Source organism: Aptenodytes forsteri, unplaced genomic scaffold, assembly GCF_000699145.1.
Source record: "Aptenodytes forsteri isolate BGI_AS27 unplaced genomic scaffold, ASM69914v1 Scaffold123, whole genome shotgun sequence".
NCBI lineage: Eukaryota > Metazoa > Chordata > Aves > Sphenisciformes > Spheniscidae > Aptenodytes > Aptenodytes forsteri.
The window spans coordinates 4,473,318-4,500,820 of NW_008794408.1; positions in this window are offsets into that span (position 1 = coordinate 4,473,318).

Sequence of the window (27,503 nt, forward strand, 5' to 3'; positions counted from 1 at the left end):
AGACCTTCTCTCTGAGGCCAAGACTGGCTTAAATAACAATGTCTGGACTGGATAATACACCAGCTTGTAAATTTGTGATATAGGTAGAAAGTAAGTTTTCCACTCTTCAGTGACACTTTATAGAGAATATCCATATATTCTGAGCACCAGCTCTGATTTCTGCTGAATGCTTTAGGCTGAGCGATAGACCCAACATGAGATTTTTATTTGTATTGTACTGAAACAGAATCTGCAAAATTTCTTGGTTTCCAGGTTTGCAAGTGGATAGGAGGCCTGTGAGGCTTAAGAGGATTTGTGTTAAGGCGACTCACTGAGTGTAGCAAACCACTGCAATACCTGACCAGGGATGTGATTCTCCATCAACAGGAGACTGGAGCAAGGCGTAGTTTCTAAACCACCTCCAACCACAAATCAAGACCGCAGGGTTGTGCAGGAGCTTCTGCATGAATTTCTCTGCACTGGGTTACACCAAAGGTCAGACTATCAGATCACGAGATCATGACAGCCTCTCTGGCCTTAAAACCTGTATGGTTACAAATCTGTGAATTGCAATCATTGTCTGGATTTATTCTTCTACTGCTAGAGAAGGCATTCAGGCCTGGGGAGCTATGAATGCACGGGCTGCCACAGCCAGAGATCAGCGTGGGGCTTTGCCTGTGCTATACCATTTAAGACAGGGAGAAGGGGAAGAAGGGACAGATTCAGGTTCACGTGGAAATAGTTTACAGGCTAGCAAACGTATCTTACAACAGCAATGCAGGCAGAGTCTCACTGCGACTGCAAGGCAGGTGACTTGCTGTTTTTCTGCTCTCTGCTGAATTCCATTCTGGTATAACTCAGTGGTTTTCTACAAAGTCGCCCCTGCTGTGACTGAAGGGAGAACAAATTCAGACCTGATGAATTAAGAAAAGCCCGAGATTCCTATGTTTTTTCGGAGTACAGACTGCAAAAACATGGGTCTATGTATGTTATTGACAGAGTGTGTTATTCTGAATTCTGTTATTATGAATAACACAAAGTGTTATTCAGAAACCCTGAATTTTATCATCAACTAAGTGATGAACTCCTGGGAGATTTCCTTAATTATTTCCCCATATTCCTCCCTTCTACCATTAGCATCCTAAAATCAGCATTCAGGCACTGCCAATAACCTCTTGTGTGATTTCTGACAACTTAATTCTTTCCTTTCCTTTCTGTTTCTGTTATCTTTGCCATACCACATCTCTCTCACTGATTTCAAATGCAGGTCTGGAGGGGCAGGGTCTGCCTCTGTAAGTGTGAAGAGGTCTTGTTCTCAGTCAGGGTTGCAGTGCAAACAATAAGAAATAATATTTATTTTAAAAAGGACAGACATTTACCCAATCCTTGACTCAGGCCAGTAGCTCGATCCTTATACCAAAGAGGTCTATTTTGCACAAGTGATGCCAAATTACGGCATCTTCACTCACACCAGGGTCATTGTAAAATCTCACTTGGCTTCAAGAGAACTTTTTGGGTGAGGAACCCAAGCAGAAACCTGATGGTCCAGCAGAGAGAATTGCCATGACAAAACTGTGTCCCTCATAGCCTTTTCCAAACCATTCCCCTGCTGATTGCAATTTAACTCCAAATCCTATTCTGCTTTTATACAGTGTGTGTGATCCTCCTCCATCCTGCTGCCCCCAGACTAACAGCTGTTCCTTCTGTCCTTGAAGCACTGAGGGAAACGTATGACTGGTGTGTAACTCTTCCTCTCCTCAAAGCAAATGACAAGGTTATATGGCAGTTGCATGTTTCCTTTGTTATCCTTTTGTTTGAAGAAATAGGAGTTGCACCTGACTAAGTCTGCAGAGGCATTCAATTAAACAAAGACATTTTATTTTAGCAACTGTTTAATGAAGGGGAAACCAATAGACAGTCTTCTCTTCCTCCAGGCAAGGAAAGCATTGACAAATGCTATATTTAGTTGTGAACTACGCAGCCTGCAAAAGGATTTCATCCAACTTATCAGGAAATTAATCCCCCTTCATTTCTAACGACATGAACTTCAGGGAATGTGAGCAGCTCACACTGCACTGGAAACTCGTGTTCCTAAATGCGTTTGTGTTAAAAAAAAAAAAGAAAACTGGGAAAAAAAGAGCATTTTTAGGCAAGCAAGTCTTCTATCTAGGTCATAATGTGGGATACACTTGCTGACATAAGAAGGCAAGGGACCGTTTTACTCTTGTTCCTCTCAGTGCTGCGTTAGCCTAGGGGCAGTGATGGCTGAACTGGATTGGATGTGGGACTGTGCGCAAGGAATGGCATGTTCAATGGAGCTCTGTCTCCAGGACTAAATATTGGCCTCAGTTATGCCTGAGCTGCAGGACTTAGATGTGTTTATTGCTGCTGATGATTCAAAAGACACTTGAGAAGACAACTGGTTCCTCATATCCCAAAACAAGTTTCCAAGGCTGGGTAATATAGCTGTAAACTGAGCTAATTAAAAGTAATTTTTTGTATGTGACAGGAAAAAGCTGATAATATCAAACCCAAATGGAGAGAGATGGGAGAATTTCCCTGAGCTACGTGCTTTGCTGCTGAGAAAGCAGAGCTTGGCAGATGGAGGAAGATGGAACTGATTTCCAATTTAGTCTTCTATTAATGTTTTACGATTTTAAATTTAGCAGAGTAGTTCACTTTTCTGTGATCTTTGCAGGACTCCTATTTCCTTTCTGTGGACTGCTAAAAGGAATTCTGTAAAAAATATCTACATATACACGTATCAGAAGTCTCTCCTGTCCAGAAGAACAAGAGAGTCCCAGCACAAATTCCACAGCAGCTGCCCTTCCTACCAAATGAGGCTCAACATCCTCATTCTGTCAAAACTTCCTCTGAACACTGTGGCTTAGATCCAGGTCTGGCTGGGTCCAGCTTTTCAGGTACAGACGGGTAAGAGAAAGCAGAGGACACAAGTTGTTCTTCCTCTCTTAAGCTGGCTGAGCAATTAGGCTCTTGGCGGAGAAAGGGTGAGAGATGCAGTGCGAGTCCTTTCCTTCCCGCTCCGCGTGGGCTTCAGCTATAGGCTGTAAGATTTTATCCAGTGCATTCTTATGGCACATGGGGAGTGCTCTGGCATCAGGCCATCGAGGCATATTGATGGCATCCCGGGATATCTCTTTAGAGAAATACAGGAAAGTAAAATACATATCCACCCACCCTGGGCACTAGGGACCATCTGAGAGATGGATGCTGATTCATTCTGCCCAAAAAAGGTACACAGAGTACACAGCATGAATTGTCTTCTGCCTCTCTTTTCACTGATTATAACTTAAAATATATCACGTAGAGAGCTGGTTTGGACTCAGCAACCTGACATTTAGGCAGATAAAGTTGGGCAAAAAGCATTCAGCTCAAAGGACCAAGATGGGAACCATAGGTGATTCCTCCTGGGGCACGTTTCATCCCATGCTTGATATAGGGTCAGTGTCTCAGGCTTAATCCCTGGGAGCATCCCCATTGCTTTCATACTGCCAGCCCCTATATAGGTTGAGGGGCCATTGGGTGAAGAGTTAGTACATGCTCACAAGTTAACTGGAATTTTGGTTATACTGACATGAATCTAGAGCAGCTCTTCCAAAGGCAACAGCAGTTGCTCTCTGTCTATGCTGCTGACGCTCAGAAACCAGTGAATGAAACACTGAATTTGGGAGTTTCAGTCAGCAGTTCCAAAAATGATGAAATCCCATGAGGTAGTGTGTCAGCTGAAAGCAAGCAGAAGGAAACCCAAAATATAATTCTGTAACAAATCAATAAGAAAAACAGACTGGGGAGGGAATTTTGCCCAGCAGGGTCTCCCCGGCAGGAAGGGAATCTTTATTTGGAGAAACACGACTTCATTGTGTCGATTGTAGCACTTTTTCTTATCTTATGCTGTTGCACAAAGAGAAAAGAGGCGTCTGCAAGAAGGCCTAATATGCTGGTGCTAATTTAGGTGTGACTGGGTGTAAAAACACAATCATTTTAGAGCTGGGGTAAAGTACTGCTGGCGATTTAGCACTGCATATCTCAGGGTCTCAGTCTGCTCGGACCGGCTTCCTGCCACTATCCGCCATTATGTATCAGCAGGAAATTACACTTTTATGAGTGATTTACCTTTAAACAAACACTACTACACAAACAATATGGTATTGAATTTGGTGGTTTGCCTTTTAAGTATTACAGTGAAAGATTGTAACAGCTGTCTAAGCTGATAACTACTACCTAGGATAAGAATATTGTTGACTGAGTTATTAGTCAATTGTTTAACTAAATCTAGCTGCATCTCTCTCTTTTAACTGTGTGACATTTACAGTTTCTTTAAACAATATAGTTCCTTGAAACACGCATATAACTGGTTCCTTGGGTGGGAACTTTATGGGTAAAGAATTGTTTCGGAGATCAGACCACACTTTTAATTTAAATTTTTGTATTTTTGTTTTTATTTATTTATTTTTCTTAGCTGATTCCTAGAGGGAATAATCTCCTAGAAGTGAATTTCCATGTGGCTTTCTAAGTGCAGCAGATGAGCTGCAACCACAACTTGTGGCTAAAGATGACTAAACTGCACAGCTGGATGAATTTTGGCAGAGAAGGATTGAGACAATGTAATGAATCCGCTGCCCATCTACTGCTATGACTTTTGTAGGAAGGTTTGTCCTAAGATGGGAGATCATTTTGCGAGATGCTGAATGCCTGCGGCCCTCGAGGAGACTCTCAAGCCATTGCAAAATAGGACATAGCATGTGTGGAGGAGGTTGACCTTGCAAAATTCTTATTCTCTTTTTGAACAATTGGGACTAACTTCAAGCCCAGTTGAGACTTCCAGACTTCGAGGCTCCAGAGTTTGGACTGGATCCAAGGCCCAGTGAAGTCACCTGGAGATTTTCCATTGACTGCACTATGCTTTGGACCAGGCACTTTGAAAGGCTATTCCCATGAACCCAAATGCCTAAAGCCAAGCACGGCTTTACACAATTGAAAATCACCTGCTTTGTATGTTTTCAAAGGCAGCTCCACCACTCAGCAGTAACAATATAGAATTGGGTTGAAAGGGTGAAAATAGATGTGGATGTGGAGTGACTCTTCAAAAAGCACATGGCAATGCTCCAACGCTGCAGCACTGAAAATGAGAATTTTTAATGCAGACTTTTTTATGATCATTCCTGAATTAGATTTAAAGGGGAAAAAAAATCATGTCAATATTGCAGAACTAGAGCTCTCTTCATGTTTTATATATTTGAACAATGCTCGCTGCATTATTTGAAAAGAGGAATATCTTAGTACTTCAAGGCATTCCTTTTGTTGAATCAGTTCTACTACCATTTTAAAGCCAATTTCTTGATATCAACTCTGGTGATAGTCTGGAATTGATCTATACCAACAGCCCATTTTAATCAAATTACACCTGGAGTGGTTTGCCCATTGTGTGAAGATTCAGCGCTATGCTTCAGAGACAAGCCATTCTCTGCAGCTTTGCATCTGGCAATGGTCTAGTTCCAAGGAGCCAGACTCATCCCTGAATTCATGTACAACCTACAAATAAAGGCAATCATCTCATCTCTTTTGTCCCATCATTAGTTTTTTGAAAGCACAGTTCCCCTTTGCCTATAAGTAAGTGCTCTTTGTAACAGAAACCCTGACTTTTTAGGTCAAGCCAATATCACTGTCTTTATGTTTTTTCTTTCAAACAAGGTCAGTTTTGAAAATTCTTTGACATTTGTGCATAAAATATGTGGGTCCTGATGTGAGTGCCCAAAAGGTTAGAGCAGTAGGCCCTTCTTTTTCATACTACGTGGATGAAAAGGAAGAAAAGAAAGCTTACAGAGGCTTTATATAGCCTTATAAGCCTCATGATCTACTTCTATTGCTTATTTCCTGCCCACGTCTAAGTTTTCAAAGGCTCCTTTCTTTGTTAGAGGGCTAATTATTTTGGCTAGTAGGCCAAAGCATAGATGCATATTGGATTAACAATGCCCATTAACTCTCCCTCAGCAGGTGGAAGATTTGATTCTGATCTGCTTGATGCTGGTGTAAAGGAAGAGTCACGTCCTGGAACCAAATGGATACGCCACGGCACAAAGAAGGGTGAGATCAGAAGCAAGCTCTATTACTGCTATGAGCAGCTCCCTGCTGATGTAGCCGTCCTTGAAAGAATCATAGAGACTTACAGTTGACTTTTCAGCTCCTCATGTATTTTGGGGCACAAGAGCTATTGGTCGCAGAGAGAATAAAGGCTCTCTTTTTAAGCTGGTTTCCTTTTTTTTGTTGTTTTTTGTTTTAAGTCCGTACTAAAGTGGGAAGAACTACAGGTGATGATGAGTTTGAGGTTCTTAAATGCACTAAAATGGCAGAACAGTCTTGCATACAAATAAAATGGGGCACTTCTCTGTAAAACAAGTTGTCAAAAGCACTGCCTTTTAATGCGGAACAATAAAATAATCTTTTCAAACAGTTTAATGGCCAGGATGAATGAAAGAATCTGTGTATGCTTTACAAATGGCCTGATTACTGCCAGCTCACATGCTTGCTCTGCAGTTGTAGTACATTAGAATTTGAAGTAGGATGTTGTTAGCAACTCTTTGCGTGGGGTGGAATTTGAATCAAAAGCTATAAATGACCTGTGACAGCAAAAATGAAAGTGCAATTGCTTTCTCACATGACCTGTTTCTTTTAGTGTCATTAAACTTAATCAATGATTAACCTTTGGTTTAACAGTGCTTGTCATTTCATAGCAAATCAAGTAGAAAAAATGTTGTCTACCTGAATAATTCCCTAGAAAATAACTGTGAGGTACATTAATAGTTTGAAAGGTGAGAGGCTGGCCTAAATTTGAAGTGCAAAATCACTGAGTGCAATTGAGGGAATGAGAAACATCTGACTATCCGTTTGACTTGTAGAAATCCTGTATGCAACCCCAGATTTTAGAAAGATCTGGTGTCTCCTTGCACGAACAGGACAGCTCAGTAATAACACATGAGAAATAGTAATGAATGATTTCACAGAGCCTTCATCTCATTTAGGTTGTTTTTGCATAATAACTTTATGTAGTAAATATATACAAACAATGTGTCCTAATCCAAGATTGTCTGGATATGGTTGTGTTTTTTTGGTCTTCATTGAGATCAAATGATTTACGTTACTTTACACTGAATTAAGTTCTAGCTGGAATGAATTTCCTTTTGGCAACCAGTTAGGATGTTTAAAGAATTTACTTTCATTTCTTGATCTCAAAACTATTTGTGGACAGTTCACATGGACTATGTATTACTGTGCCTAACTGCTATCGGCCTGTATAATTATCTCATTTGCATAGGCTAACAAGGTACATTATAGGTATAGTGTTTTCACATGCCTTTTATCCAATTAGCTCATTGTACCCACCAGCCTTGTGTTCTCCCCCTCTGTCACCAAATTAATGAGAGTTGTGAATTGAAAATGGTTTCATTCATATGGTGTGTCTGTGCAGACAGACTTCACTCAGAAGAAATGTGGCTTCTGCTGTTCACAATCTTTATTTATTCATTACACATGCGGGGAGGGTCTGCAGGGCTCCCAGATAAGCTGGGGAGCCTGATGTGGGGAGCTGACCGAATTCAGAATTTCACAAAAATTTGTGCGCTAAAAAAATCAAACTCCCAGAATGACTTCTTGTCTTCATCAACCACCTTTCGTCTGAGCGCACATGGAGTGATTAACCTTTGCCTGCTTTCATTCATTTTGTTTTCAAAAGGAAAAGTTGCACACAGTGAGGGTCTCTTTCCTCTTTTTTCCTATATCCAAGTCATCCAATGTACCTTGTTTCGTATTACTAGTTCAATCCCATTGAACTGGAATTTATTCAGGTGATACAGCCATGCTCATGTGCCTTTGTGCGCAAGATCATACCCAGCTACATTTATTTTAAAAGAAGAGGATTTGCATGTAGATTTGCACCAGGAGGATAAAAATTTTAAGAAGTAAATTTTCTTCCTAAAATATTGGCACAAAATATGTATGATCCTGCACAAGAGTCACGGTGACATCATTACCCTGTTAATATTGTTGCAACATGATGACCAGCTACTTACCTAGTAGCCTTGTTCACAACAGTGTGCCATACCAGCATGCCTCAGAACTTGCACATTTGCATTTTCATGTGTACCTGCTGTAGACCAGCTAGATTTCATTTCAGACTACCCAACTTCCATTCCAACTGCTGCTGGCCAGCATCAACCAGGAGTACTTTCATCATGGCCAGTGGAGTCAGAGCAGTGTCGGGAAAGTATAAAGGAGAACAAGGTTAGGCTTATTATCCCCAGGGCTCTTTTGTATCTTACCCTTTTTTAAATCAGGAGTATTCCCAAGGAAAACCGCAGTATCAGTTTTCTTCACGAAGGAAGGGTGAATTACACTAAGGGGTTCTCAGAACTGGCTGCTCTTGTCAGCGTATTCAAATGATCTAAACCATCAAGTAGGGAACATGTTGAATAAAAGGCCTATATTTTGAAAAAACAGTATGAAGACACTTTAGGAACATCTCATATTTTATTGTCATGCGATAAAAACTCACTAACCTCATTAACTCAATGATAGCCTAATTAGTCAATGGAAAAATGAAAAGGAGAGAAAAATTGGGGCAACAGCAGGACAATAGTATGCAGCCAAGAGGGAAATGAGTTAAAAGAAGCATGGAGAATATGGTTTTCAGTTACTCTGTTTTCTCCTTTTCCCTTCTTTCTCTCTCGTCCATGTCACTCCAAGGAAAGCAGCTGGCATCTGTAGCCTGTTGTGCAGATGGGTTGAGAGGAACACATATTCCACTATGTGTCTGGCACGCTTCAAAAGTGGCTGGTGACTGATTGTGTATTTGCCAGCAGCTAGCGATTAGGGAGACTTGCTGTAGCCATGGATGTCTGGCAGCACACGGGGTCAGAGAGACGGAGGGTACGAGGAAACATCGGATTAATACCTCTCAAAGCACTGACCAGATATGCTGCCACTTGGTAGACACAGCCTGCAGGGTGAGCAGGTTCCTTATCGGGACTTGTCAGTTTTATAGGAGTCCTAAGTTTCCATTTTTATTCCTAGGCGTATGCACTGCATGTACACCTTATGAGAAACAACGCTTGGCCTAAACAACTTGCGGTTTAAATAGGCAGGAGCAGCAAAGGATGGGAGAAAGAAGAGGAAATTCCCCATTCCACAGAAAAGGAACTGAAACCTGGAGAAATAACATTGTTTGGCAACACATAAGAGTTGTGACAGTGGTGAGAACTAAATCTTATTATTTCAAGTCCTTGTTGAGGGTCTTAGTTTCAGAATAATTCTTTGCCTGTATGTACAAGGCATACATCTGACTCTAAGCCACTTGACTCTCTCTTCCAATAAAGCAGGGCGCTACTCACCTTGAGCCTAGGTCAGATGCAAACCTCACCAGGATTTTGTGCCTCTCCCCCCAGTTTCCACTATAGCATCCCTGTCATCATCACTCTGCAACACAGTTGGGACACAGTTCTTGCTGTTTGCAGGAGGCACAGCAGCTGCTTATCCCTTTCACTGGGCTGCTCCCTGCCCACCCAGCCTGATGTAGGACCAAGAGAGAAAACGAGGCACAGATGGGCAGATGGCAAATGACACCGAGAGGATCCTGACGCAGCCGGAGGGGCATTCCTGCACAGAGCCAGCCGCTGGCAGGCAGCTTTGCCACTGTCCTTGCCATGCAGGCGGGAGCACAGCATGGCTCAGGGGCTCTCGGGAGCCGCTTGCTCATTTCTTTGGAACAGTACCAGCACAAAGCTGCAGCAACACGCTGGTGATTCAGGCCCAGCATGAACGACGGGACTGGACTAGTAACTTTGCTGCGTGCCAAGAGGGACTCTGCCAGAAAATTCACCGCCAGCAGCATACTTGCACCACATTCAGCTTTATGGACACCTTTCCAAAACAAATATATCTGTTTAGAATGAAATTCAGCTCTTTGTGAAGCTGTGTCAGGCTCTGCTGATAGGCGGTGTTTATTGAAAGTCACCAGCTCTCCAGTGTTGAGCTCTCCAGCATCAAATCAAATCTCTGTATTTCTCATCATAAAATTAAGAGCCTTCTTGAACCTACACTCAGGATTTAAACTTATGGTGATCCTCAGGAGAGGCTAAGGCAGAGTAACTTCTTATCTTTCACCTAACATTGAGTGATCTTTCTTATTATATGACTTAGGCACTTCCACTACTGTGGCCCTGGTGAGTTGATCTGGTCATTGGCCGCTAACCCCACCCCTGGCCTCAGTTTCCCATCAGACAATCCCAATGGCAGCTTCTGCCCAACCATTAGGCTGTGATAAAAGACCCATGGGCTCTGACAGGACCTCAGCCAGCATCAAGTTACTGGAAACCAAAGAACTTTCTTCTGACCCACCCTCACACTTCTTCTGCACTGACACTGCTCCCAGATGACTCAGGAACTGAAGGAGGGTTTTGAATACCAATGACTAAAGCAGGACGGGCAGGTGGGTGTCCATGCTCTTCACGCAGGACTGAAGTGCCCAGGCAGTGAAGACTAGCTCTCTGGCTCTACCCTGGGCAAAGACGAGGAGACCGCTGTGGCAGCACACCCTCCTGAGCAAGAGCCAGGATCAATCTCTTGCACCACAGTGTGAGAGGCAGAGGAATGAACTCAAATACTTGCATGAACAGAAGTAAAATGGGTGGCAGTGAATGGAAGAGGTCAGGATTTCTGGTCAGCGTAGACTGCCTTGTTCGGCAGCAGAACCAACTATGTGCATCAGGCATGTTACCTCAATTTTTGGTCAGTTTTTATACATTATTCATTTGTTATAAATTACTACTGTATACCCTGATATTGTAACCCCCCTGTCAGCTGCCACTGGCAGCAACAGAGATGGGTTTAAATGCCTCGTGATTTCATCAGATGTGATGGCGACCACCAGCCAAAACCCTAGCCTGGAGGCCTAGGAAAACTGGTATCTTCACCAGGTGCTTTTATTAGACAAAGCTTCCCACGGACAAAACTTGAGTTATTGTATGAGGAAAGAAAAGGAAATGAAAAGCTGGCGTAGCCTCAACTTGGAAACACTGACACTGAGACAGCAGTCCCTAGGGAAAATATCCTAATTTGGGGCAGCAGGAGGAATCGCTGGGGATTGTTTGGCGCAGGGTCGGGAATGTGGCCAGGCCAGTGCCGAGGCCATGGTGAGAGCAGCTGGGCACATCCCCGGCTGGGGGAGGACAGGTGATACAGAGGTGGGGGCTCCATGTGGATGTTGGATGTGGCCTGTGGGCCTTGGCATCCTGGAAGAGCAAGTCTGGATGATCCGAGCAGTAACACAGAGGGAAGCGGTGCGGGGGATTCGCTTCAGACTTGCTTTCTCCCTCGCAGAAGTAAACTATTCAACCCTATGTGTTCCAGCCCCCCAGGGGGACATGCCACCCAGTTCGAGAATAGGTGCATTAATAAACCAACAATATCTGTGTCTGCATCTAGATCTAATCTATGGCTGCTAAGTGAGATTCTCTGTTTCCCACCCCCAGCAGCATCTTGGCAGTAGTTTTCGAGCTCAGTTCTCCACCTGTAGTTTGAACGTCCCGTACAGTGGTGTTCATTCAGATCCTGTGCTTCCTTCACCGCTCCTGTTGACTGGCATTGGGGAAGTTCAGGTGATCTCCGGCCCTTCAGGGAAGCGACGCCTCTCCTGCTTTCACTGGTTAATTTAGCCAAGGTGATTCTGGCTTACTGGATAGACAAGCCCTCGCTGGATTTTCTCAGCTAAGCTTCAGTGCTCAGCTGCTTCGATAAAAGCTCTCCGCTGGCCATTAATTTGGTACCAATGTTTCCTCCTGAGGTTGCTGTCAGGTTCATCATGGTCTCACAGTCTGATCTCTGTGGAGTCCTCCACCGAGACCTTGATGGCACACAGGGCCAAGCAAAGTCTCTGCTTCCCCAAGATGCCTTCCTGCCACCTCTCTTCCTCTGTTTGGTCTGAGCTCCAGCTTCACACAACAGTGTTTAGTACCTTCAGATTCATTATTTAGCTACGTTTTGGCCAAAACACTCTAAATATTAATGCAAACACGGCCTGTCTCTTTTAACTGTTTCCCTCTGCTTGCTGATAGAAACAAGAGGAGAGCTCTTCCCTGGGGACAGTCTGCCCATCTGGAGTATTCAAGCTTTTAGAAGCTGCTTTTCATCCTCTCCCCTGGCACTTGCTTCTTGCAGGGCTGGGCTGCACGTTCACAGGTATATGACATTACTGATAATACCGCAACAAGCTGGCATTCATCAAGCATCTTGGAAGAAGGCTGTCTTTAAAAAGGCAGGTAGGGGCCTGTGCCATGGGAAAAATGACCAGGTTTTCTAATCACTCATATGGAGTTATCTGGACACATGGCTACCTTTCATCACTTATGCTGATGCCAAAAAAAAGGATTATAAAGCCAACATGCCTATTGAAATGTCTGTGTGTACTAAGCTGTCATGGACTTGTTTTGGGTCAAAATAACATGTGTACTCCATTTCTTTGGTTTTAATTTTCCCTTTTTTTTTTTTACTGTCCTGATTTTCTTGTGAGATTGTGAATAAAGAAGACACAACTCATCCACAGAAAATATAAGTAATATTGCCACTATCCAACACTTCTTGAAAGCCATGCATAACCCAAAACATACTGTAATGGTATGAATAAATACAAATATCTAGGTCATTTTTCTCGTAAGAACTAAACGCTTCAGGAAATACAAACACAACTACAGCCTCCTTATCGCCACTACCTCTACCACAAACATAAAAACAGGAGAGCAGCCATGCCGGGTCACACCAAGGTCCATCTAGCCGGGCATCCAGTTTTGGACTGTAATCATAAGCAGATGCCTTGGGAAGAGTAAGGAAAGGGCAAACCTGTAAGATACATTCCCCTGATACTCCTCCAGCATCCAACTATTCTCAGTTCAGGGACTCCCTGAGTTAGGTGTGGTTTCTGTATGTTTAGTAACCTCAGTGCATTTCTCTACTGTGAACTTGTCCAGTCACTGCTTGAACCCTTATAAACTTTTATCATCCACAACATCCTTTGGCAAGCAATTCCATAGATCTACTATCTATTGCATGCAAAACTACCACTTCAAGTTTGTTTTGAACCCAGTTCATGTACAGCAAAAAACAATGGCCAATCCATCCCTATCCACCTTTTCTGTGATTATATTAAGTGGTCATGCAAATTAATACCAATGGCATTATTCAGATTTGGCTTTACATCATTCATGGAGCTATGCTGACATATTCCAGGCTAGCAAATGCTTGTCTTCTGCAGAACTTGCTTGAGAAAGGCACAAAACCCTTAATAGTAAAAGAGCGCATTCAAAAAATTTTATGGCCTATACAAATAACTCTGACCAATTAGGACAAGTTGTACGGCTTCGTTTTCCATTGCATGGCACTAATGGAGTTACACTTGGAGAAACTGTGTATAAAGCTCTATGGATTGGAAAGGAAATAATTTCCATTAAAATCCTATGTAAAAAAAAAAGAAGTATGGTGCAGCACTGGACAATGCAGTTTTCAAAGATATGCTTCAAGAGACAGAAAAGAAAGAATATATTCATTTTTAAAATGTCATTGTTCTAGGATGTAACATTAGTCCTTACAGATTTTCCTGATGGTGAGGAGTGATATGGCTCTGCTTTGCTCCCCAGTGAGTCAGTGGTGTGCACCACCCCCCAAATGTTATGGCTTTTCATTTATCATTGTGCAGCATTTTGTTCCCATTCTTGTGTGTTTCCCTCTGCTACTGCCATTTGTATCATTCCAATCAAGGCATTTTTAACTGGGATGCTAATAAGCAGCAACAAAGCAGTGAGGCCTGCAGAGAAGCCAGCATCTCCTGTGACTCCAAGGGGAGATCTGCAAAGCATTGCAAGGAGGATGCCAAGCCAGCTGGGGCTGCGAGAGTCGCTATGGCAAGGGGGGAACAAGAAAGGGAGGAGAAAATGAGAGAGCTTGCCACCTTTCCCTGCAGGACTCTGCAAAGTGCTGATAATGTGTGTTTTATTCATCCCTCGCCTTTGTTCTCTAACCATCTCTTGAGAGACATTTCAAAGAAAGGGAGGCGAGGAAGAGACTAAAAGTCTCCTTTTAGATTGAGGAATGCAGGCTCCACCCTTGCTCCCAGCTCCATCCTTTTTGTGCCGCTGCAGCTGGGGAGTCTCCCTTGAGGCTCTAACTTAAACCTGGGGTTGGTCCTGAGCCAAATGGTCCAAGGATCAGGGGAGCCATTTTCTTCCCCGGCCTTTTTCAGGGCTGGCCTTTCATTACCGTGTATGGAGCTGGGGTGTGTGTGTGTGTCAAAGATCCCTCCAAAAAGAAGAGGACTCCATTCCTTGCACCATAGGGGAGCTGTAAAGATGTAGGGGTGATGGGAAATAACCAGATAAATGTTAGCTCCTCGTGCAGTGCTGCTGTGCAGAACGTCCTGAACATGCACAGGAGGAGCCGTGACTTGGATTTATTTCTGTGCACAAAAGCGCGGGTCTACCGCAGGAACGCTCTGTCCTGTTTTTAAGTCCGCACTTCAAAAAAGATGTTGACAGGTTGGAAAGGCATCAGGGAAAGGCACATGAGCAATCTGAGATCTGGAAAACTTTACGGTAGGAGACTGAGAACTCAGTGGAATTCGTCTGTTTGAAAGAAGGCTGAGGGGTGACTTGCTTGCGGTCTACAAGTATGAGCATGGGGAAAATGCAACAGATGTTTCAAGCAGAAAATGAACCCATAATAAAATCCAGTGGTTCGTTGTTGATGCTAGACACATCCAAAACAGAAGTCAAGTAAAAAAATTGAAGGTAATTACTACTTACTAGAGTAAAGTTGGATTCTCGGTTTCTCTTTAAATCAAGGGTGGATGACTTCCCGAAATCTCCTCTGCAACATTTGAAGATGGAGAAGAGCTCATGGGAGATGATTTTATATCAGGGTTATACAGTAGGTCAGGTGATCATTGCGAAGGCTCCCATGACAAAACTGAATGTCCTGCAGAGTTATCTCCCATGCCAACCCCCTTTAGTCCTTACTCTGACAACCCTTGTGCGACCCTGGGTGCACTGGGAAATCCATACGGTCCATATTCACATTGTGTTTATATACCTCAGAGAAATGAATGAGAGAAATGTTTCCATACTGGGTAATCAGAATTAAATCTCACTGAGATTACAACATTCAACATGAGGGCCTCAGAAACTGAGATAAAGAACAATAATAATAAAAAAAAGCCACCCTTTTTTTTTACACAATAGGTCTGCTATCAGAAGTAACCCATATGCTAGCAATGATATTAAAACATATTGCTATTTTGAGAAAATGTTGCATTGCTTTTGGTTATAGTGGGTACCCTTGCCTAAAACCAATGTGATCTAGCCTACTGGGAGAGGTCACTTGAGCGCTGGGGAGATCCACTGTGCTGCCTGGAGGCTTTGGTACTGTTTGGATTCAGATCTCCATAAGTCTAAGTTTTTTCAAAAAAGACTTAATGTTTGTGAGTTCACACGTGGGTCTGAGAAGGAAGGAAGAAACTCACTTTGCGTATTTGACTTAAAATGGTTTCTAGGTGAACGTTGACACATCCATTCTGCAGTGACCTCTGCTGGCAAGGGCAGGACCCATAAACTTTCTTCAACACCACTGTGTTAAGGGCATCTGCAAGCATATTTTATTAGCACCTTTATCTGAACCTATCGCATTACACTCGGTGTCATTAGCGCAGGGCAACACAGTTAAGGTTATGGAGCTGTCATACAAATGCAAAAAAATGCCATGGGGCATGTGAAGGTGGTAGTTAAACAGAGATAGTCAAATCTGATTAATAGCAACTATAAAGGAATGTCAACATACGCCAGTCTCGATGATTAAAAAAGAAGGTAGCTGGAAATTAGCAATTGTTACAGGTAGCTTAAGGATATTGTTATTTTTTTCACCTTTTGAAACATCCCTATGGGCATATGTCTGCCAATGAAATCATTGAGGTATTTCTCCAGTGCGTAAGGAATTGCTGTCATGCAGCAACTCATAAAAGGTGCCCCTTGCTCTTCTGGAGGGATCTATGCTTTTAATGGCAGAGAGTCTCTCTTGCTATAAATCAGATTAGTGCAATTTACTTCATCGCTTTCTTACCCCAACAGAGAATCTGGCTCCAAATCTTTACGTTGCAGTTGTCCAAGAGCACCTACCAACACTGGGTTAGTTTTTGGCCCTTAGACAAATCCCCAGTGTTCGCTGTTGCAACTTGCCTTCTTATAGCTCTTTTTTTTTATAACTTGTTTTTCTTTCTGTGATCACCATTTGTTTGCCATTTCAGAAATGCTTTGTTTGCAGCCCCACCTGTAATCAATAAAGCTGTATTTCCATGCAGAATGCAGAGAGGAGCCGTGTTTCTAGGTACTGTCCTCAACTTGAATGCAGGTGGAAATGTTAAAGACTCGGCTGCCTGCCTGTCCTGAGCTCTCCCCTCCTTACCGTCACTGTCTAAATACGCATGGCTAGTTCTAACTATGAACAGGAACTCAGAGCCAGAGCACAAACAGAGCAAAGAGAGCAAAATTAGCTTAGAAATTAACATGCAACGTGTAACCTGAGTTTTGGCTATGCATTGGTGCTCCCTGAGAGCAGCCAGGGACTGGTGTCTGTGGAAGAGGATAATAACAGGGCAGCAGATAGTGGTATTTCTCCAGACTGCTCTGCTAGCCACCAGTGACTAATCTGCCCCAGGTGTGGCAACTGGTAATGTATAAAATGTTAATGAAAAATTACCCATTTCCCAACACATATCTATAATGCAAGTGACAGCCCTCAGCTTTTGGAGACATCCTGATCTAGAAGCAGGAGGCTGCAAGAGCCCTTCTTCAGAGGGCTTTCCCTCTCTGGGTCAGTTTTCCCCCATCTCTTTGGGGTTGCACCAGCACAATGGAGGCCTGATGCATTCCCTCCCCTGCAGCAGATGAAGCTCGTGTAATGGTGTTCCCCGAGCAAATGCCCTGCCACCTCCAAACCGCTCCATGGGGACTGCTGGGAAGGAGTGGCACGTGGAAGCGTGGGCACCACGATTGCCCCATGTGCCTCCCGTTAGACAATTCCCTGGACATTCTGGTCAGGGCCAAGACACCGTACCCCATGTACTGGGAACAGGCCATCAGTCCAGCAGCCTTGCCGCCTTCTCCTCCTCCTAGGTGACTCGCGGTATATTAGCTGTATCACTGCCAGTCTTGGTTAGTTAATGTGGCTCTCCGGGGGTTTGGAGAAGACTCACAGGTCTCTTCCTGTGAATTCCTGGGACTCAATGAACGTACCCTGTTGCAGCCAAGGTGCAGAGGAATCTCATAAATCTTCTTCAGCCCTATTGTATGTTGTTTAGTGCATATTATCACATTCGACATCTCTAGTTATAGTAATCACTTTTAAAAATGTACTTCTGCAATGTCAGTAATTAATCAAATGCCTTTGTTTCGTTAGCCATAATAATGTCTTTGGTTTCGTGTTCTTAGGTGTTCCTCTTTATAAACCTCTCTCATGATGAGTGTCTCCTCCTTAGCACTCAGTCACTCCAAATGCTTTAACATCGCTGATAAGGTGTTTAATGGAAAGACTATGAAATATTTTTTTCTCGTATCAGACTGGAATCTAAAAGGGTTGGGATCAGCATCAGGTCTGCTTCGCAGCTGCAAATACTGGCTCTGCTCTTTGAGCCTTGTTGCTCCTGACTGACTCCGGAGAGCTGTTAGCCTGTGCTCAGTCTCCACACCCTCTGCAGTGCAGAGCTTCCACTGCAGCTCCCATCCCAACTCCTGCCCCTGTCCCACACCTCATGTGAGGTCTCTTGGTTTAATAGGAATAGGATTAGTCCCTAGAGGTAAGGAAAACTCTTGGCAGTCTGTAAAGAAAAGGAAAAAGTAATGAGTGAACAGACAGTGTGGATTTTGGTAAAAGTGGAAGAAAAAAAAAAGGGATGTCCAAAACCAACACTGTATCTGTATTAATTAGAGAGTAGCAAAGGTGAAGATACATCTGCAATGCATGTCATTACATATTTCCCCTACTGAAAGCTGGTGTGTTGGGACTTCATCTGTCACAGCAATGTTCACTGAAGCAACATATGCCAAGCTGACTGGTGAAGCCTGGTTATTCAGTATCTCTAACTTTGTAATTTCTGCCACTAAGGCTATTACTGTACACTTCAGAGCCATGCTGTACAATAGGGACTTTCTTTTCTTCTCCTTTTCTTTTTCCCCTGGGATAATTCCTTTTTTATTTTTTAAATCAAGCAAAATAAATTAATTCTGGCATACTTCTGGGAGTAAAATAATTGTATAAAGTCATTGGCAAACAGTCTCTGCCCAAACACGCATGCAGAAAGCAAGTTCTCACAATTATGGTTAATGCAAAATGAAGGCAGATTGTAGAGGCCTCCAGCATGATTTCTAGCATGATAATGATGAGAAGAAGAGATTAGGCTTATCACAGACAAAGCTTGTAGAGCTGGGATTTTAGTAATTCAAAAACAGCCGCACTGCTACAATGCACTTAAACTACTTATCTGCAGCAAGACATTCACAAATACTGTAGCTTTGCAAAGTGAGGCAAAGGAGGGCTTTTCTGCTCAATTTTACGCCCCGATACAGCAAAATGCTGAAGTACAGGCACAATTTCCAGCACGTGGAGCAGCTCCATGGGCTCCGCTGGGAAGCGCCATGTGCCTAGAGGTGCACAGGTGCTACTCATTACCTGGGTGCTCAGGTGGTTTGGTTTTTTTGGGTTTTTTTTGGAATGAGGCCTTATCTGAACCTCCTGCAGCTCTGTGCATCTGCCGTGGGAAGGCTGGGAAGTCTCAGAGAAGAGCCTGGCAGGAGCCTGGAGCAACACTCGCCTCCTTTTTTGTTTAGCGAGGAACTGCAGTGCAAAGCCCAGAGCGGTTACGCCCTGGTAGAAGGTGAAGTTGGCAGAAAGCGTTTGAGTGCTGGGCATGGCGTGGATCCAAAATCCCTTACACATCTGTATTCCAACCCTGTGTGGCACAGGTTGGAGATGGGGCCTGTCTCAGAAGAAGTGGATCTGAGTGTGATTTCCTACACCTCAGTGAGGTCCTGCCAGAGCGACGTGGTATTCAGTGCTGGTCTGGCCACAGCAGTCCCAGGGTCTGTTTTAGCTCTTGTCCTTGTCATTGCTTTTCCTTTGCAGCTACATGTCAGGACCCTTGACCTTATAGTACCAAGTTCCTCAGCTCTGGTCATTGTGTCTGAAAACTTGTGCCCCTTTGGCTTGATCCCAACAAGGGTCTAACCTCACTGGCAGAGACAATCGTCTCTTCTGGATAACCTGAATAACACGTGACAGCGGGACATGAAGAAATACAGCCTCCAAGCAGCCATCGTGTGAGTTAGCCCAGCTGGAAAAGAGCCAGACTGCAGGAACAGCAGTGCTGAGTCAGACCGAGGGGTCACCTAGACCATATCCTGTCTCTGACCAGCCCATAGCGGATGCTCAGCAAAGGAGCACAAGAGCAGGGCAAGTACAGCGATATTTCCTCCACTTCATCCTTCCAGTTTCTGGCAATCTGGAGTTTAGGGACTTCCTGAGCCAGGACTGTATCTTCATCTCTGCAGTCTAGGAGCCTTTGATGGACTTTTCTTTCAAGAATTTTCTAATTGCTTTTTGAACCCATTTATACTTTTGGCTTCCACGACATCCTGCAGCAACGGGTGTCACAGTGTGGTTATGCATTGGGTGTGTTTGCTTTAAACCTGACACTTAATCACGTAAAGGCTCCCCAGTCCTTGCACTGAGAGAGACACATTTTTATCACATGCTCCAGGCCATTCCCAATTTCACATAGCTCTCTCATCTGCTGTCCCAGTGGTCTCTTTTCCAGCTGAACAGTCCCAGCCCATATGATACTTCTTCATTCTGAAGGCTTTCCGTAGCTTTGATCATCCCTGTTGACCTCCTGTGAACATTTCTGGTCCTACTCTGTTTTTCCTAGGCACAGCAAGCAGTTCTGCCTGCCGTGGTGAAGAGGGCACACACCATCAGTGTACACAGCAACACAGGGATGGGGACAGGCATCTATTTGTTTTCTCAGTTTCTTTCCTAATAGTTCCTTATGTTCAGTTTTTCTTTCTGAGTGCTGCTGGACCCTGAGTTACGTACTTAACAGCACTATCCACAGTGATTGCAGGGTGTCTTTCCTGAGTGGTAGTAGCTAATGTAATGTCCGTTGCTGTATAGACATTGTTAAAGTAGGGTTTTTTTCCCTGTAAACATGAGTTTGCGTTTGTTGTCATGAAAATTTTATTTGCTATTTTATCATTCACTAATGTGAGGTCGCAGTCACTGCTGGAGTGAGATTTTCTGTGACTTTTCACAACCAGCATTAGTTGTTTTACTGTTCACAGTTAGCATTAATTTTTTATTAAGCTGGGCAACATTAATACAGGGCTAATGCTTAAAGTCCCATCTCTAAGGGTGGTATTGGACACAAGCTGTCAAGCCTTGGGTTTTGTGCCTGTATGATGCTCTTCCCTGGACCAAAGATGTGTTGGATGTCTCAAAAGGAGAGATGACACCAACAGACTCCCTCATTTCTTGAATTACAAACACCAATTCTTACCTCATCATCCTACAGGGAGTACAGAGGTGAAATGCCTGATTAGTGAGATGAGTGTAATGCACACGCTTGGGGCTATTCCAGGCACTGGAGCTAATCCAGTGGGTACAGTGATGGGCCGGGAGCTATGCAGGCTGCAGATTGGATTCCAGGTTGAAATTAAGCTATTGATTTTCTTTATGAAGCTTTCAATATACAGGACACACGTTTTGAAGGTACACGTCTTCTGATGCTGGTCTGTGACAGTGGCAAAAAATCTGCAGGTATAACCTTGAATCACACAGGTTACTTGTCGGTTCTGTCTCATCCCATCAGCTGGGATCTTCTTTCCTCTATACAGTTTCACTCTAAATCCTAGGGGTGCTGTGGAGGGCCCATTGATCAACTGCTACATTGGGAAGTAGGGACACAGTGAGTCTGGGGATGATTTTTGAAGTTTACATTTGATCACGATTGGCCGTTGCAGGGTGGGAAGAAGAAGTCGGCTTTCCTTGCGACAGATGCTGGGGAGGCAGAGCCAGGATAGGTCATTTCCGATGGGAGCTCCTGGTATGAAATAAATAAGGGGAAAGTGAGAGTGAAAGACACATTGTATAAGATGTACAACTGGCGAGATGCCAGCATAAATATTCATTGAGTATGTTAATTAGCAACTATTGCTGTTACTCATTAACTAATTTATTCAACAAATAGCATTCAGGCCACTCTAGAACACTGCATACTGTTACTGCTAAAAGGGGTATCAGTTTCCCTGGCTGTCACCTGGAGACATTGATACCCCCCCATCTTTGCAAGTACTTTGATACGTGGAGATGAAAACTGCTGCAGGGGTCCAATGGAGCACAGTATATCGCTTATAGAGTGGGAGAAGTCCAGTCGTATTCCCAGCAACATGCATAAGGCATTTAATTCATTAGTTCAACATCAATTGGAGAGAATGGCAGGTCTATGACAAGACTTCTGTTTGGACGACAGCAATAGTGTGTAGGTTGCAGAGAGTATGCAAAGGGATGGATGGGCTTCTCTGTGAATTGACTTTCTTTAAAAGAGGGGAATCAAAGGTAGAATAAAGAGTCAGCATGGGGGTTTCCACCAAATCTGGCAGGACCTGGCTGTCAAAACTACAGCTGATAGCAAAGTGTTGCAGAAGAGGTTGGCATTACTGAGTGACCTGATGATAGAACAGCAAATGGAATTCAGTGTTGGAAAGTGTAATGTAATGCACTTTGGAGAAAAACAATCCAAATATTACATATGTAATGAGGGCTTCTAATATAGCTATTACCAATCAGGAAAGGGAAACCGGAGGCACTGAGTACAGTCCTATGAAACTATCACACCAGTGCTCAGTAGAGGTCCAAAAGGCAAACTGGAAAAAGAATACAGAAAAAATAGAAAATATTATTAAGTCATTACTTAAATTCAAGTACATTCAAATGGGTCTGGTCCCCCCATCTCAGAAGCACGGAGCAGAACTAGACTAGGTCTGTAACTGTGATAGAGTATGGTATGATAGCTATGGAGGAATAGCTTCTATGCAAAGACTGCATAAGTAGACTGGAATCTTCCTTATGGAAAAAAGCGATGATGAAAGGCAACATCTGAGAAAAATGTTTTAAATCCCAAATGGCGTAGAAAAGGTAAATAAAGACAGCTGTTCTTACAATAGAAGAACTGGGAGACATGCAAAGAAATGATCAAGCAGCAAACTCAAACAAGAAGAAATACTGCTTCATACCACATCTAATGGATTTGTGGAACTCCTTGCCCAGGGTATTATGGAGTCCAAGAATATAACTGGTTTCAGAAAAGGAATAGAAACATTCATGATGAAAAAATCCTTTAGTGTCTATTGAATGCAAAGGCTTAGGAAGTAGTTGATTGCTAAAAGCTGGGAGGAGGCTATGCCCACAGGAGGATTACTGTATCATGCCCTGCTTTGGACTCTCTCTACAAACCTGCTGCAGGTCACTGTCAGAGACAGGGTCCCAGGGCACCTGGACTCATGGGTGACCTTGTATAAGAATTTTATGTTGATGCTCTGCAGTGAGGATTGAGATCCCTTTGAGGTCCCTTCCACCTCATCTTCTCTAATTAGACATTGGAGAAGAGCCAAAGGATGAAAAATCCTGATCTATCTACCTACCTACCTACCTGCCTATGTATCCAGATAATGTGTGTCATTTAGAAATGGCTTAAGCTTCACATTGTGTCTTACAGTACTTAAGACAAATGTACCTTGACATGCAAATGAGCCACCAGTGGTATGTTATCGTATACAGCAGATGTGGATTGCACCACGGCACTAACAACTCACCCAGATAAAGCAGTGGGCTAATCCTTATGGCCTGCTGCCACAGCACTGTCTCTGTAGCAAGATACTCGGGCAGCAACGGCTATGCTAGTAAATCCAGGTACGGCAGTAGCATCCTCAGGTGCTGGGCTGTGACTGCCTGCACTAGCAGGCTGTTAGAGCATCCCTGACATGAATTTGGCCCATTCTAACTCTATTCCTGGGCACAGCACTTAGACCAGTCCAGGGACCATTTCCAGTAAGTGATTACCACATGAACACTTTTAACTAGGCAGTTTGCTAGCACAGACACTGCCTTTTCCATGCCAACTGGCCGCAGTGCCCAGGAGCACTGCTGGGCATGTTTAATTTACCAGTGTACATGTACCTTCTGTGTCTGGATCCAATTACAGGATTGGGTCCACAAGAACAGGGGAGATGAATTTGTGAATCAAAGTGGTGCAGATTTATTGCCTATGAAGGACAACATTTTTACATGAAGCTGAAGGAAGAGAGGCTACTCAAAGAAAACCCCAGAGATTCTTATCTCAGCTGTAAGAAATGTGTGCATTTTGGAACTACATCACTAACGATAGTAGGATGCTCAGCTGGAAAGTAAAGGAGCTGGAACAGAGGCTCAAGGACTCTGAACCTCAAGAGGGAATGGCCTGGAGGAAAATCCTAACAAAAAAAAAGAAATAAAGGAGCAAATGGAAACATAGCTGACATTTACACAGTCCCTGAGACAATGACCTCCTAGCAGAGCTTCTTAGAACTGGTGTATTTTAAATAAAATATAAAGTGAAGTAGCAATTAACTAAAAAGACAATCCAAGTCCAGCCCCTACAACAAGTTGCAATATGTAGAGAAATATGTATTAAATTCTTTGATGGGGGTTTAAAGTATGAGATAAAAGTAGTGTTGAGAAAACAGTATTCTCTCTCCTATCTGGTTCAACATCACCAGTGACTGTAAGTTGGTGGTGGTAACTGCCTGGCATTTGGTACTGCTGATTTTTAAGGTGGTTGAGACTGAGGGAGAAAATGTAAATGCATGCTGTTCCCAAAGTGTTGGTTGCATTTTATTAAAGCATGAAAAATATCAGTGAGCTGACATTACTCATGCTCAAGCTGACAAAAAGCATGGCATGAAAAGATAATAGCTGGCCCTCTTCCTGTATCAGCAGGTTGCGATGACGTAAACTTAGACTTTCAGAGAGGCGTGGAGCTTTTCTTCCTAATTTATACTATGCTCTAACTTTGAAGCTGGGAAAATCTGCACCAAGCTTCATGCACAGAGCTGTCACGTTTTCTGGTGTGGGGCAATGGGGGCAGTGGGATGGATCTGGCATGACAGTTCATGTGGCAAAGGAGGCACCATGTGTGATGGGGAAGAGCCAGGAGACCTGGGAGGACTCTGTGTAGCACGGAAGCAGGAGTGGAGGGGCAGAAGCTGGGTCAGAAATGCTCAGGCTTCACCCTAAGAGATCCTCTGGGCTCCATTTCAGGAAAGCTCCCCCTTGCTTTCCTATTTTAATTTGCTCGCAAAATGTTTTTTCACACCACACAGGCTCTTTTTAATTATTTTTTTTGGCAATATTTTCCAGGTTTATTTTGAATTTGGTGCAATGGCTCACACCCAGCAGGCCTCTCTTTAATACAATGAGAAGTCTTCTCTCTTCGGTTAAAGTCCTCATGGGAGAAGAAGATTTTAAAGTAGCCCAGGGAGGGGTGGGGAGGAAGGAATTGTTTTCTTTCAAAGAAGAGCAACATGTATCTATGAATCAAACAGATTTCTGCAGCCTACGCTTAAACACCCTGGAGAGTCCCTCGCAGAGAGGATATCACCTCAGGGAGAGTCCATCCCTCCCTTCCTCCAACCCCTACATGTGCTGGCTCTGGGTGCAGATGCAGTTTACCTCTGAATTCGAATAGCCGCAAGCCCTGGCTCCAAACCCACCCAGCCACTCTTGCCTCCTGTGGGAAACCGCCCCCCAGCTCGGCTCCCCGGATGCGGGCACTGGCTTCCCCCCCAGCGGGAAAGAGGGATGCCAAAGCCCTCGGGCGAGCGAGCGTCTGGAGGGTGCCCATCATCCAAGCCCAAGCCCCTATCCATGATGTGGTCAATGTGGTGAAGTCTCACTACTGGGGCTGGAGGAAGAAGAGAGGTGAGCGGTTCACATCCGAGAGGTTTCCAGGGATACCACAAATCCTAGGGGATCCGGTGAAAGTCAAGCCTGTCCACAGGGGCTGGACACCCCATGCCTCACCCCTGCTCCCCAGCAGACACCCTGGAGACAACGCAGGAGATGTGGTGGGGCTCCAGTGTTTTCTGGCTTTTCCAGGTAAGCTTTGGGAGGCTGTCCTGGGGACAGAGCCGCTCAGTGGCCCTGCCTTGGCCCATCCAGCCTGGCATCCCATAGGGGCACCATCTGTAGGCAGTGTCTTCACTAAGGTCCAGAAGGAAATAATTGGGAATCACAGGATCACATTTACCTCTCTTCCCTTGGGAAGGTCCCTTCAAGGCATTACTTTCGTGGATGAATCCAGGCCACATAATTCTGTAACTGTGTTTGTAAGAGAGGTGAGGGAAGTGAATGCTTTTACCATCCTCCCAAGGGAGATGTATTTCAAATAATGGCAAATACTGTAATTTCTAGATGACGTCTATCTCTATTGCGTATCCTTCCTCCGTCCAGTTACCGGAATAAAGCATATCCTTTAGTAGCACTGAATATAAAAAGCAGCCCCATTTTCGCTCAGAGCAAAGACAGTGAGGTGGTTGTCTGTTTTGTCTAGTGTAATGTATGAAGACTTTTTAATGTCCCACAAGGACATCTCTTTAAAGCAGCCTGTCAGCTTCGCACTTTAGTCCATTAGGCTACCAAATACTGGAAAAAGAACAGAAAAATATCTACAGTTGCTTAACCTGTTTCAGTACTTACATATTTAGCAGCAGACAAATAATGGGCTTGCTCACTAGCAAGGAGTTTGTTTTGTGCCACTTTTATTTTCCTCACAGCTTTGTTGGGACCTGATTGCCCATCAACAATGCACTGGGGGAGATATGTCATTTCATGAGACTTAGCTGCAAGGCACATCTTGGATTTCCAAATGCTTGCATGCATTGTTCCATTCACAGTATATGGTGTCCCACTCCCTTTTGAATAAGGACAAATATTTTTACATATGCGGGACATCAGATGATAGCTCAAGCCAATTCTATTTTGACTGGATACTGAAGGACCATACTCAGAAACCAGTCACATGGATTCCCCCTCCTGCCTCGTTGTCCACACTTCTTGACAATCAGTCGGTTGTCCTTCTTGGCTTTTTTTGCTTGGAGCAGCTGAATAAAGCCACATGCTCTCTGGATAATCAAACAGCTGATCCTTGAAGCATGCATTGCCAGTCGTGACTCAGTAGATATGGAGACACTGTCGCTAGCTGGCCTTATGATATGCTCCTCGTGGCTACTGAATAGGCAATAGCACAAAGGGATGAGGAAAGACATTCAGGGCACATGCACAAACCAAAAGTACGGCGTGGCAAAGCATATCTTTGTTTATGAGGGACACGTAGCCTTCAGCCACGTCTTCATTTGTTGCACCTGGATGTCGCATCCTTGAATACAGTAGGCCTGCACCTACGCATTTTACCCACAGATCCAGCTCTTCTACATCCTCTCTTTCAAATGCTTATCTTTTGCAGAGGAAACTTGCTGGAGATCCATTGCCTGAACTAAGGAGAGAAAACATGCACAGAGACCCCATTCTTCCCTTTAATGAGATGCCATCTCCATTTAACTAGTTTCTGGCACAATTTTCAAGCGTTGCAGATCTCACATTCCAATTACATCAGTCGGTATTTTGCTCTTGGCAAAGGCCACCAACTTCAGCAGCTTGCTGCATTCACTAACAGTAGCAGAGATTACCTACGAAACAGGGCGGCAGGCCTAAATAAGCAAGTTACATGCAAGGAGCCAGATCCTTGGCCCAGCTGGGGCTGCTTTGCCCAGCTCCAGCAGCACAAAGCTGTCACCAAGCCAGCCCAAACAGCTGTTGGAGGATTCCCTTGGCGCAAAAGAATTCCTGAATGGCAAAGAGCCACTAAAGCAACTCCTACACAATCTCACTCACTGGTCCCCAGAAATCCCTGACAGCTGGGACGGCACAATGGGGCCAGAAGCACCTGTTACCATTCAGAGCAGCCTAAAGGCTGCTCTATAGGGCAATGAATGGCAAAACGAGCACTCAGCATCTTTGGGAGCGCACAGAGGCCTGCTTTTATCACCTCGTATCCACAGCCGGAGGTGCACCGTGGGAATATTTTTTCAAGGCACTGCTATGGTAGAGTCAAAAACTCAAGGCACTCCATACGTGCCCGTGCTTTCTGACGTTCGTATTTGGGGAAACTTGAGTGAGAGAAGAAGGAAGTCTGAACTCCTGCAAGGGGAAGAAGCCTGGAAGCAGAACCAGGCTTCACAGCTTGACACCTCTCAGTATGGACCCACTGAGATGTGAGACTCCTTCCAGAAATTTGGAGCCATCTATTCTGAAAGCGAATATTGTAGCTTGAC